The sequence below is a fragment of the Balaenoptera borealis genome, assembly GCF_965194805.1.
Source record: "Balaenoptera borealis genome assembly, chromosome: 4".
Lineage (NCBI taxonomy): Eukaryota > Metazoa > Chordata > Mammalia > Artiodactyla > Balaenopteridae > Balaenoptera > Balaenoptera borealis.
Genome location: NC_138861.1, coordinates 39414932 through 39429577, shown reverse-complemented (window position 1 = coordinate 39429577; position 14646 = coordinate 39414932).

Genomic DNA, 14646 nt, shown 5'->3' with positions numbered 1-14646 from the left:
CAAACCCCAAGTCAGGCTGTTAGTGACAGCTTTAAATGCCCTGCTACTGACAAAGAAGCTGTTGAAGAGCGGAGCCTGGGAGGTGCCTGGAAAATAATGGCATTTTACATATTTTATGTGGTCTAGGAAACCACCTCTATGCTGAGGTGGCACTCGGCATAGAAGTTACATTCTCCTTGCAAAAAGTTAAGAAGATACTTGAAATCACTCCCATCACTTCAGTGTGCAGACCAAAAGGATATTCCCAGGCAGCTTTGCCAGACATATTTGGCAGGGCAGGCTCTGGGGGAGAGCTGTACTCTTCCAGGCTCAGCATTTGTTCAGTAGGAGAAATAGTTACAGCTGGAGGACTTTAGTTGATGAAAACTTTGTACTTTAAAGCCTGGTTCTTGAGCAACTGTTGACGGATAGTTAGACCTCTGAGTAGTGGATCTATCAAGCAGGAAACATGAAAAGGGGGAGGGAGATCTGGTTGGGACACACTTTATCAAAGGAGTGAATGGCAAGACAGAGAAAAAGGCTGTTCCAGAGCCTTGCAGACACATCTTCTTCCTCTGACAGTCCTGCCTAAGTGAGTCACAATATCTTGGTAGAAAGGGTTGGCCATTAACACTGGAATCATATATTCATTTCTTTATTATTTAAAGTTGTAATAGATTTTTTTGATAAACCATATATGGTTCATTCCATAATGCTGACTCAGATTTCAATTTCTTGTTTTCCTAACCCCTTTTAAATCTAGTTTTAAATTGTCTCCTTCACTACAATTCAAGACAGAGTACACTACTTGAGTTCAAATTCTGATTCTGCTACTTACAGTCTATATGACCTTATACAAATAATTTAAGCTTGTAAATCTCAAACTCCATAAAACTGAGATAATAATAGAATCTGACCCATATGTTTGTTAGAGGATTAAATGGGATAAAACATGTAAAGTGCCAAGTATTGTGCCTGGAAGAAAGTAAGTATTCATTCAATGATGTGACAAATATTTATTGAGTCTCTTGTACAAGTCACATACTAAGCAAGGAACTGAGCTTAGTGAGCCAGACATACTCTCTGACTTGACAGAGTCTACTCATTAGGGAAGGAGATAGATTTTGATCAAAGACACATTACAAAGGATATATTATAAATTGTTGTACATAAATGTACATATGTAAAAGTACTATACATGTGACATCTACAGTATTATATAACAGAAAGAATTGACCCAATTTGGGGTCAGGGAATTCTATACTATAAAATTTAAGATTGAGCAGAGATTTAAAGGAAGAGTAGGATACAAATATGTAAATTGGAGGGAAAGCCATTCCAAGACAAGGGGGAACCATATTTAAAAACCCCAGAAGTTGTGCTGGGAAACAGGGAGTATTTAAATCTTTAACAGGTTGGTGTTCCTGAAATACAGAATGCAAGGAAGATGGAGCTGTAATATAATAAAGTTGTGGTTGGGGTCAGTCTAGAAATGTCTATTTAGGTCTTCTGCCCATTTTTGGATTGGGGTGTTTGTTTCTTTAATATTGAGCTGAATGAGCTGTTTATATATTTTGGAGATTAATCCTTTGTCCATTGATTCGTTTGCAAATATTCTCTCCCAATCTGAGGGTTGCCTTTTCGTCTTGTTTATGGTTCCCTTTGCTGTGCAAAAGCTTTGAAGTTTCATTAGGTCCCATTTGTTTATTTTTGATTTTATTTCCATTACTCTAGGAGGTGGATCAAAAAAGATCTTGCTGTGATTTATGTCAAAGAATGTTCTTCCTATGTTTTCCTCTAAGAGTTTTATAGTGTCCGGTCTTACATTTAGGTCTCGAATCCATTTTGAGTTTATTTTTCTGTATGGTGTTAGGGAGTGTTCTAATTTCATTCTTTTACATGTAGCTGCCCAGTTTTCCCAGCACCACTTATTGAAGAGACTGTCTTTTCTCCATTGTATATCTTTGCCTCCTTTGTCATAGATTAGTTGACCATAGGTGCGTGGGTTTATCTCTGGACTTTCTATCTTGTTCCATTGATCTATGTTTCTCTTTTTGTGCCAGTATCATATTGTCTTGATTACTGTGGCTTTGTAGTATAGTCTGAAGTCAGGGAGTCTGATTCCTCCAGCTCCGTTTTTTTCCCTCAAGACTGCTTTAGCTATTCGGGGTCTTTTGTGTCTCCATACAAATTTTAAGATAATTTGTTCTAGTTCCGTAAAAAATGCCATTGGTAATTTGATAGGGATTGCACTCAATCTGTAGATGGCTTTGGGTAGTATAGTCATTTTCACAATATTGATTCTTCCAATCCAAGAACATGGTATATCTCTCCATCTGTTGGTATCATCTTTAATTTCTTTTATCAGTGTCTTATAGTTTTCTGCATACAGGTCTTTTGTCTCCCTAGGTAGGTTTATTCCTAGGTATTTTATTCTTTTTGTTGCAATGGTAAATGGGAGTGTTTCCATAATTTCTCTTTCAGATTTTTCATCGTTAGTGTATAGGAATGCAAGAGATTTCTGTGCATTAATTTTGTATCCTGCAACTTTACCAAATTAATTGATTAGCTCTAGTAGTTTTCTGGTGACATTTTTAGGATTCTCTATGCATAGTATCATGTCATCTGCAAACAGTGACAGTTTTAATTCTTCTTTTCCAATTTGTATTCCTTTTATTTCTTTTTCCTCTCTGATTACTGTGGCTAGGACTTCCAAAACTATGTTGAATAATAGTGGTGTGAGTGGACATCCTTGTCTTGTTCCTGATCTTAGAGGAAATGCTTTCAGTTTTTCACCGTTGAGAATGATGTTTGCTGTGGGTTTGTCATATATGGCCTTTATTATGTTGAGGTAGGTTCCCTCTATGCCCACTTTCTGGAGAGTTTTTATCATACATGGGTGTTGAATTTTGTCAAAAGCTTTTTCTGCATCTATTGAGATGATCATATGGTTTTTATTCTTCAATTTGTTAATATGGTGTATCACATTGATTGATTTGCATATATTGAAGAATCCTTGCATCCCTGGGATAAATCCCACTTGATCGTGGTGTATAATCCTTTTAATGTGTTGTTGGATTCTGTTTGATAGTATTTTGTTGAGGATTTTTGCATCTATATTCATCAGTGATATTGGTCTGTAATTTTCTTTTTTTGTAGTATCTTTGTCTGGTTTTGGTATCAGAGTGATGGTGTCCTCATAGAATGAGTTTGAGAGTGTTCCTTCCTCTGCAATTTTTTGGAAGAGTTTGAGAAGGATAGGTGTTACCTCTTCTCTAAATGTTTGATAGAATTCATCTGTGAAACCATCTGGTCCTGGACTTTTGTTTGTTGGAAGATTTTTAATTACAGTTTCAATTTCATTCCTTGTGATTGGTCTGTTCATATTTTCTGTTTCTTCCTGGTTCAGTCTTGGAAGGTTATACCTTTCTAAGAATTTGTCCATTTCTTCCACATTGTCCATTTTATTGGCATAAAGTTGTTTGTAGTAGTCTCTTAGGATGCTTTGTATTTCTGCGGTGTCTGTTGTAACTTCTCCTTTTTCATTTCTGATTTTATTGATTTGAGTCCTCTTCCTCTTTTTCGTGATGAGTCTGGCTTATGGCTTATCAATTTTGTTTATCTTCTCAAAGAACCACCTTTTAGTTTTATTGATCTTTGCTATTGTTTTCTTTGTTTCTATTTCATTTATTTCCCCTCTGATCTTTATGATTTCTTTCCTTCTGCTAACTTTGGGTTTTGTTTGTTCTTCTTTCTCTAGTTCCTTTAGGTGTAAGGTTAGATTGTTTACTTGAGATTTTTCTTGTTTCTTTAGGTAGGCTTGTATAGCTATAAACTTCCCTCTTAGAACTGCTTTTGCTGCATCCCATAGGTTTTGGATCATCATGTTTTCATTGTCATTTGTCTCTAGGTATTTTTTGATTTCCTCTTTGATTTCTTCAGTGATCTCTTGGTTATTTAGTAACGTATTGTTTAACCTCCATGTGTTTGTGCTTTTCACGTTTTTTCCCCTGTAATTTATTTCTAGTCTCATAGCGTTGTGGTCAGAAAAGATGCTTGATATGATTTCAATTTTCTTAAATTTACTGAGGCTTGATTTGTGACCCAAGATGTGATCTATCCTGGAGAATGTTCCGTGTGCACTTGAGAAGAAAATGTAATCTGCTGTTTTTGGATGGAATGTCCTATAAATATCAATTAAATCTATCTTGTCTATTGTGTCATTTAAAGCTTCTGTTTCCTTATTTATTTTCATTTTGGATGATCTGTCCATTGGTGTCAGTGAGGTGTTAAAATCCCCCACTATTATTGTGTTACTTTTGATTTCCTCTTTTATAGCTGTTAGCAGTTGCCTTATGAATTGAGGTGCTCCTATGTTGGGTGCATATATATTTATAATTGTTATATCTTCTTCTTGGATTGATCCCTTGATCATTATGTAGTGTCCTTCCTTGTCTCTTGTAACATTCTTTATTTTAAAGTCTATTTTATCTGATATGAGTATAGCTACTGCAGCTTTCTTTTGATTTCCATTTGCATGGAATATCTTTTTCCATCCCCTCACTTTCATTCTGTATGTGTCCCTAGGACTGAAGTGGGTCTCTTGTAGACAGCATATATATGGGTCTTGTTTTTGTAAACATTCAGCAAGCCTGTGTCTTTTGGTCGGAGCGTTTAATCCATTCACGTTTAAGGTAATTATCGATATGTAAGTTCCTATGACCATTTTCTTAATTGTTTTGGGTTTGTTTTTGTAGGTCCTTTTCATCTCTTGTGTTTCCCACTTAGAGAAGTTCCTTTAGAATTTGTTGTAGAGCTGGTTTGGTGGTGCTGAAGTCTCTTAGCTTTTGCTTGTCTGTAAAGCTTTTGATTTCTCCATCAAATCTAAATGAGATCCTTGCCAGGTAGAGTAATCTTGGTTGTAGAGTCTTCCCTCTCATCACTTTAAGTATATCATGCCACTCCCTTCTGGATTGTAGAGTTTCTGCTGAGAAATCAGCTGTTAACCTTATGGGAGTCCCTTTGTATGTTATTTGTCATTTTTCCCTTGCTGCTTTCAATAATTTTTCTTTGTCTTTAATTTTTGCCAATTTGATTACTATGTGTCTCGACGTGTTTCCCCTTGGGTTTATCCTGTATGGGACTCTCTGCACTTCCTGGACTTGGGTGGCTATTTCCTTTCCCATGTTAGGGAAGTTTTCGACTATAATCTCTTCAAATATTTTCTCTGGTCCTTTCTCTGTCTCTTCTCCTTCTGGGACCCCGATAATGCAAATGTTATTGCGTTTAATGTTGTCCCAGAGGTCTCCTAGGCTGTCTTCATTTCTTTTCATTCTTTTTTCTTTATTCTGTTCTGCAACAGTGAATTCCACCATTCTGTCTTCCAGGTCACTTATCCGTTCTTCTGCCTCAGTTATTCTGCTATTGATTCCTTCTGGTGTAGTTTTCATTTCAGTTATTGTATTGTTCATCTCTGTTTGTTTGTTCTTTAATTCTTCTAGGTCTTTGTTAAACATTTCTTGTATCTTCTCGATCTTTGCCTCCATTCTTATTCCAAGGTCCTGGATCATCTTCACTATCATTATTTTGAATTCTTTTTCTGGAAGGTTGCCTATCTCCACTTCATTTAGTTGTTTTTCTGGGGTTTTATCTTGTTCCTTCATCTGGTATACAGCCCTCTGCCTTTTCATCTTGCCTATCTTTCTGTGAATGTGGTTTTTATTCCACAGGCTGCAGGATTGTAGTTTTTCATGCTTCTTCTGGCTGTCCTCTGGTTTTTGAGACTATCTAAGAGGCTTGATGGGAGGCTCTGGTGGTGGTAGAGCTGACTGTTCTTTGCTCAAAGTTTTAAAGCTTATTTGATAAAGTAATAAAAGTAGTTTCTCATAATTCTTATTTTAAATTTCTTTTGTTATGGCTATCATTTTGCATATTTGTACTTTCTCCCTTTTGCTGTTACCTTATATAATGGTTTGCCCATTTTGTTGACTTTTTTTTCCCTGAGAACTACCATATAATTTTATTTAATAATTTCACTTCTTTCAGTTTTTTAATTCACCAATTATGTTTTTATCTTCATTAATTCTTCCCCACTTTGTTTGGTTTTGTTTTCTCTTTGTGTGTTTGTTTTTCTTTTTCTAAGATTTTGAGGTGGGATGTTTACATTGCTATTTAGATAATTAATTCTATAAATTTCCTCTAATAACTTCTTTGTTTCCCACAGATTCAGATATGTCATGTTTTAAATCATAATTTTAAAGAAATTTTGTAATTTAATTTTTCACTTCCCATTAGTTGCTTAATATGATTTTTTTTTTTAATTCTAAATAGAAGCATCTTTTGGGTTTTTTGTTTTGTTATTAATTTTTAGGTTTTTTATTATGGTCTAAAATTTTGTTTATATTATTTCTAGTCTTTGGAATTTATTGAGTTCTTTTTCTGTACATTGACATAGTAAATTTTCATAAATGTTCCATGTGTACTTCATAGAAAGTGTCTCTTTCATTATTGGGATTGATTTTTATATGAATCGCTAACATCTACTTTACTGAATACACTGTGCTTTTTTATAGCTTTACCAATATCTTGTCCAGTCAGTGGGACTTGAGTTTAGAGAAGGGTGTTAAAGACTTCCCTACTTGTGTAGTTTCTGCTTTATGGATGTTGGTACTATATTATTGGATGAATTGCAGCTTTTAGCACTGTAAAGTCTCATTTTGTATCTCTTAATGCATTTGGTCTTATTTCTACTTCCTCTGATACCTAGTATTTATCATAGTGTTCAATTTATAATTTGTTAATTAGTCTGAAATTGTTTTTATTTCAATAGACGAGTTAAATGTATTTACATTTATTGACATGATCAATATGTCAATGTGTTTTGCCTTAGTTCCATTTCATACATAAATAAATATGTATATATACATATATATGTATACACAAACACGTTAAACTAATGCCTTAAAATATGTATTAATATCTTTTTATAGTACCCTTAGTTTTATTTTTGGCTATTTTTTATTGATTCCCTACTATGAGGTATGTTGAAATTAACTAGAAACTTTTCCTTCCCCCTTCCCCTTTTACATAATACCCTACATGGAGTAACATTTCTTTTACTCCCAGTTAATACCTTTAAAGCAATCAGCAAGTTTATTCTTCTTTTCATAAATACTCCCTATTCTCTCCCCATTTTTGATCATTGTCCCATATCTACATTGTCAGAAAGTACAAGCATTACCTTGCTAACTTCAATGTCTCTCCAATCTTTTGGTTGGCTGAAGCTCATTCTTTAACAAATTACTCAGATAGAGCTCATAGGAAAAATATTTTCTGAATTACTACAGGTTCATAACCATTTGTTAGCAGTCTTTATGCTGGCAGTTTGTCTACGTACGAAATGTGGCTCACATTTTCTTTCTTTTGAGTATCTTAAATGTTATTCTATTGATCTACAGAATAAAGTGTTGCTGTGCCAATGACAATCCTATTTTCCTTTATTATGAATGTTTTTGTTTTTTAATCTCAATGTCCAAGGGATTTTTTAACCCAATATTTTTACTAGACTATGCCTTGATGTTTGCCTTTCTGTTTAGATTTTCCCAGGTATGTGACATACACTTTACTAAGTTTCAAATAAACTTTTATTTCAAGAACTTAAAATTTTTTTAGTTGTTAGAGTATATTTTGTTTCCTTGACTTGGTTTTCATATAAGGACTCCTATGATAAATATGTTGAACCTTCTCTATGAACCTCTATTTTACTACTCCAGTGGACACATGAATGATAAGAAAGCAAAACAGCCTTATTTCTGATATGGAGAAAACTTAATGATCTGGATACGAGGAACAAACCAGCCACAACATTCTCTTAAGTTAAAGGTTCATCCAGAGCAAGACTCTAACTTTCTTTAATTCTGTGAAGGTTGAGAGAGATGAGGAAGCTGCAGAAGAAGTTTGAAACTAGCAGAGGTTGGTTCATGAGGGTTAAGGGAAGACACCAAGTCCATAAGATAAAAGTGCAAGGTGAAGCAGCAAGTGCTGATGTAGAAGCTGCAGCAAGTTATCTAGAAGATCTAGTTACGCTAATTAATATAGGTAGATGCACTAAAGAACAGATTCTCACTGTAAGCAAAACAGCCTTTGTCAGAAGAAGATGCCATCTAGGACTTTCATAGCTAGAGAGAAGTCAATGCCTGGCTTCAAAGATTCAAAGGACAGGCCAACTCTCTTGTTAGGGACTAATGCAGCTGGTGACTTAAGTTGAAACCAACGCTCATTTACCATTCTGAAAATCCTAGGGCCCTGAAGAATTATGCTCAGTTTACTTTGCCTATTCTCTTTAAATAGAACAACAAAGCCTGGATGACAGCACACCTGTTTACAAACGGTTTACTTAATATTGTTGAGACCTACTGCTCTGAAAAAAAGATTCCTTTCAAAACATTACTGCTCGTTGACAACATATCTGGTCACCCAAGAGCTCTGATGGAGATGGACAATGAGATTAATGTAGTTTTCATGCCTACTAATGTAAAGTTTATCCTGCAGCCCATGGATTAAGGAGTAATTTCAATGTTCAAGTCTTACTTTGTAAGAAATACATTTTGTAAACCTATAGCTGCCATAGATACTGATTCCTCTGATGGATCTGAGCAAAGTCAATTGAAAACCTCTGAAAAGGATTCACCATTCTAGATGTCATTAAGAACATTCAAGATTCATGGGGAAGTCAAAATATCAGCATTAAAAGGAGTTTGGAAGAAGCTGATTCTAGCCCTCATGGATGACTTTGAGGGATTCAAGCCTTCAGTGGAGGAAGTAACTGCAGATGTGGTGGAAATAGCAAAAGGACTAGAATTAGAAGTGGAGCCTGAAGGTTTGACTGGCTTGCTGCATTCTCATGGTAAAACTTGAATGAATAAGGAGCTGCTTCTTATAAATGAACAAAGAAACTGGTTTCTTAAGATGGAATCTATTCCTGGTGAAGATGTTGTAAAGATTGTTGAAACGACAACAAATATTGTTATAATATTACATAAACTTAGTTGAGAAAGCAATGACAGGGTTTGAGAGGATTGACTCCAATTTTGAAAGAAATTCTACTATGGGTAAAATGTTATCAAACAGCACTGCATGTTGCAGAGAAATTGTTTGTGAAAGGAAGAGTCAATTGATGTGGCAAACCTCATTGTTGTCTTATTCTGAGAAATTACCACAGCAGCCCCAACCTTCAGCAACCACCACTGTGATCAGTCAGCAGCCATCAACATCCAGGCAAGATCCTCCACCAGCAAAATAATTACCAACAGCAGAAGGCTCAGATGATGGTTAACATTTTTAGCAATAATGTTTGTTTGTTATTTTCTGGTTTATGAGATAGGTTTTTTTTTAAATAGATCTTTATTGGAGTATAATTACTTCACAATACTGTGTTAGCTTCTGTTGCACAACAAAGCAAATCAGCACTATGCATACACATGTCCCCATATCCCCTCCCTTTTGAGCCTCTCTCCCATCCTCCTTATCTCACCCCTCTAGGTCATCGCAAAGCACCAAGCCAATCTCCCTGCACTATGCTGCTGCTTCCCACCAGCCAACTATTGTAAATTCAGTACTGTATGTATGTTGATGCTACTCTCACTTTGCCCCAACTTCACCTTCCCACCCCATGTCCTCAAGTCCATTCTCTATGTCTATCTCTTTATTCCTGCCCTGTAATTAGGTTCATTATTACAATTTTTTTTTTAGATTCCACCTATATGTGTTAGCATACTGTATTTCTTTTTCTCTTTCTGACTTACTTCACTCCGTATGACAGACTCTAGGTCCATCCACCTCACTACAAATAACTCAATTTCGTTTCTTTTTATGCCTGAGTAATATTCCATTGTATATATGTGCCACATCTTCTTTATCCATTCATCTGTTGATGGACATTTAGGTTGGTTCCATGTCCTGGCTATTGTAAATAGTGCTGCAATGAACATTGTGGTACATGTCTCTCTTTGAATTATGGTATTCTCAGGGTATATGCCCAGTAGTGGGATTTCTGGGTCATATGGTAGTTTTATTTTTAGTTTTTTAAGGAACATTCATACTGTTTTCCATAGTGGTTGTATCAATTTACATTCCCACCAACAGTGCAGGATGGTTCCCTTTACACCACTCCCTTTCCAGCATTTATTGTTTCTAGATTTTTTGATAATGGCCATTCTCACCAGCGTGAGGTGATACCTCGTTGTAGTTTTGATTTGCATTTCTCTAATAATTAGTGATGTTGAGCATCTTTTCATGTGCCTCTGGGCCATCTGTATGTCTTCCTTGGTGAAATGTCTATTTAGGATTTCTGCCCATTTTTTAACTGGATTGATTGTTTTTTTGATATTGAGCTCCATGAGCTGTTTATATATTTTGGAGATTAATCCTTTGTCTATATTGTTTCATTTGCAAATATTTTCTCCCATTTTGAGGGTTGCCTTTTTGTCTTGTTTATGGTTTCCTTTGCTGTTCAAAAGTTTTTAAGTTTAATTAAGTCTCATCTTTTTATTTTTGTTTTTATTTCCATTGCTCTAGGAGATGGGTCATAAAAGCTCTTGCTGTGGTTTATGTCGAAGAGTGTTCTTCCTACGTTTTCCTCTAAGAATTTTATAGTGTCTCACCTTACATTGAGATCTTTAATCCATTTGGAGCTTATTTTTGTATATGGTGTTAGGTAGTATTCTAATTTCAATCTTTTACATGTAGCTGCCCAGTTTTCCCAGCACCACTTATTGAAGAGGCTGTCTTTTCTCCATTGTATGTTCTTGCATCTTTTTTGTAAATTAGGTGACCATATGTGCGTGGGTTTAGGTCTGGGCATTCTATCCTGTACCATTGATCTATATTTCTGTTTTTGTGCCAGTACCACAGTGTCTTGATTACTGTAGCTTTGTGGTAGTGTGATAGGGTGAAGTCAGGGAACCTGATTCCTCCAACTCTGTTTTTCTTTCTCAAGATTGCTTTGGCTATTTGGGGTCTTTTGTATTTCCATACGAATTATAAAATCTTTTGTTCTAATTCTGTGAAGAATGCCATTGGTAGTTTGACAGAGATTACTTTGAATCTGTACATTGTATTGGGTGGTATAGTCATTTTCACAGTATTGATTATTCCAATCCAAGAACATGGCATACTTCTCCATCTGTTTATGTCATCTATGATTTCTTTCATCAGTGTTTTATAGTTTTCTGAATATAAGTCTTTTGCCTCCTTAGGCAGGTTTATTCCTAGGTATTTTATTCTTTTTGTTGCAATGGTAAAGGAGAGTGTTTCCTTAATTTCTCTTTCTGATTTTTCATTGTTGGTGTATAGGAATGCCAGAGACCTCTGTGCATTAATTTTGCATCCTGCAATGTTACCAAATTCATTGATTAGTTCTAGCAGTTTTCTGATGGCATCTTTAGGATTTTCTATATATAGTATCATGTCATTGGTAAACAGTGACAGTTTTACTTCTTCTTTTCCAATTTGTATTCCTTTTATTTGTTTTTCTTCTCTGATTGCTGTGGCTAGGACTTCCAAAACTATATTGAATAAGAGTGGTGAGAGTGGACATCCTAGTTTTGTTCCTGATCTTAGTGGAAATGCTTTCAGTTTTTCATCACTGAGTATGATGCTTGCTGTGGGTTTGTCATATATGGCCTTTATTATGTTGAGGTAGGCTCCCTCTATGCCCATTTTCTGGAGAGTTTTTATCATAAGTTGATGTTGAATTTTGTTGAAAGCTTTTTCTGCATCTATTGACATGATCATATGGTTTTTATTCCTTAATTTGTTAATGTGGTGTATCACATTGATTGATTGGCATATATTGAAGAATCCTTGCAGCCCTGGGATAAATCCCACTTGATCATGGTGTATGATCCTTTTAATGTGCTATTGGATTCTGTTTGCTAGTATTTTGTTGAGGATTTTTGCATCTATATTCATCAGTGATATTGTTCTATAATTTTCTTTTTCTGTGATATCTTTTTCTGGTTTTGGTATCAGGGTGATGGTGGCTTCGTAGAATGAATTTGGGACTGTTTCTCCCTATGCAATGTTTTGGAAGAGTTTGAGAAGAATCAGTGTTAGCTCCTCTCTAAATGTTTGATAGAATTCGCCTGTGAAGCCATCTGGTCCTGCATTGTTGTTTGTTGGAAGATTTTTAGTTATGGATTCGATTTCATTATTTGTGATAGGTCTGTTTATATTTTCTAATTCTTCCTGGTTCAGTCTTAGAAAATTGTATCTTTCCAAGAATTTGTCTATTTCTTCGTGGTTGTCCATTTTATTGGCATATAGTTGTTTGTAGTAGTCTCTTATAATCCTTTGTATGTCTGCTGTGTCATTTGTGATTTCTCCTTTTTCATTTCTAATTTTATTGATTTGTGTCCTCTCCCTTTTTTTCTTGATGAGTCTGGCTAAGGGTTAATCAATTTTGTTTATCTTCTCAAAGAAGCAGCTTTTCATTTTATTGGTCTTTGCTACAGTTTTCTTCATTTCTCTTTCATTTATTTCTGCTCTGATCTTTATGATTTCTTTCCTTTTACTGACTGGATATTCTCTGTTCTTCTTTCTCTAATTGTCTTAAGTGTAGGGTTAGATTGTTTATTTGAGATTTTTCTTGTTTCTTGAGGTGAGATTGTATTGCTATAAACTTCCCTCTTAGAACTCCTTTTGCTGCATCCCATAGGTTTTGGGTCATTGTGTTTTCATTGTTATTGTTTTTATGTATTTTTTTCTTTTTTCTTTGATTTCTTCAGTGATCTCTTGGTTATTTAGTAGCACACTGTTTAGCCTCCATGTATTTATGTTTTTTACAGTTATTTTTCCTGTAATTGATTTCCAATCTCATAGCATTGTTGTCAGAAAAGATGCTTGATACGATTCCAATTTTCTTAAAATTTCCAAGGCTTGATTTGTGACCCAAGATGTGATCTATCCTGGAGAATGTTCCATGTGCACTTGAGAAGAAAGTGTATTCTGCCACTTTTGGGTGGAATGTTCTATAAATATCAATTAGATCTATCTGGTCTATTGTGTCATTTAAAACTTGTGTTTCCTTATTTATTTTCTGTTTGTATGATCTGTCCACTGGTGTAAGTGGGCTGTTAAAGTCCCCTACTATGATTGTGTTACTGTTGATTTCTCCTTTCATGGTTGTTAGCATTTCTCTTATGTATTGAGGTGCTCCTATGTTGGGTGCATAAACATTTATAATTGTTATATCTTCCTCTTGGATTGATCCCTTGATCATTATGTAGCATCCCTCCTTATCTCTTGTAACAGTCTTGATTTTAAAGTCTATTTTATCTGATATGAGTATTGCTACTCCAGCTTTCTTTTGATTTCCATTTGCATGGAATATCTTTTTCTATCCCCTCACTTTCAGTCTGTATGTGTCCCTAGGTCTGAAGTGGGTCTCTTGAGGACAGCATATATATGGGTTTTGTTTTTGTATCCATTCAGCCAGTCTGTGTCTTTTGGTTGGGGCATTTAATCCATTTACATTCAAGGTTATTATCGATATGTATGTTCCTATTACCATTTTCTTAATTGTTTTAGGTTTATTTTTGTGGGTCTTTTTCTTCTCTTGAGTTTCCCACTTAGAGAAGTTTCTTTAGTATTTGTTGTAAAGCTGGTTTGGTGGTGCTGAATTCTCTTAGCTTTGGCTTGTCTGAAAAGCTTTTGACTTCTCCATCAAATCTGAATGAGATCCTTGCTGGGTAGAGTAATCTTGGTTGTAGGTTTTTCTCTTTCATCACTTTAAGTATATCCTGCCACTTCCTTCTGGCCTGCAGAATTTCTACTGAAAAATCAGCTGATAACCTTATGGGGATTCCTTTGTATGTTATTTTTTGTTTTTCCCTTGCTGCTTTTAATATTTTTTCTTTGTATTTAATTTTTTATAGTTTGATTAACATGTGTCTTGGTGTGTTTTTCCTAGGGTTTATCCTGTATGGGACTCTCTGTGCTTCCTGGACTCTCTGTATTTCCCTTCCCATGTTAGGGAAATTTTCAACTATAATCTCTTCAAATATTTTCTCAGACCTTCTTTTTTTCTCTTCTTCTGGGACCCTATAATTCGAATGTTGGTGCATTTAGTGTTGTCCCAGAGGTCTCTGAGATCATCTTCAATTCTTTCCATTCTTTTTTCTTTATTCTGCTCCTCAGCAGTTATTTTCACCATTTTGTCTTCCAGCTTACTTATTCATTCTTCTGTCTCAGTTATTCTGTTATTGATTCCTTCTATTGCATTTTTCATTTCAGTTATTATGTTGTTCATTTCTGTTTGTTATTTAGTTCTTCTAGATCTTTGTTAAACATTTCTTGTATTTTCTCAATCTGTGCCTCCGTTCTATTTCTGAGATTCTGGATCAACTTTACAATCACTACTCTTAATTCTTTTTCAGGTAAATTACCTATTTCCTCTTCATTTATTTGGTCTTGTAGGTTTTTACCTTGCTCCCTCATCTGTGGCATATTTTTTTGCAATCTCTTTTTTTTTTTTAAATGAGTGAGATTGTGTTCCTGTCTTATTGGGTGTTTGGCCTGAGGCTTCCAACACTGGGGTTTGTAGGCTATTGGGTAGAGCTTGGTCTTGGTGCTGAGATGAGGAACCCTGTGAGACCTCACTCCAATGAA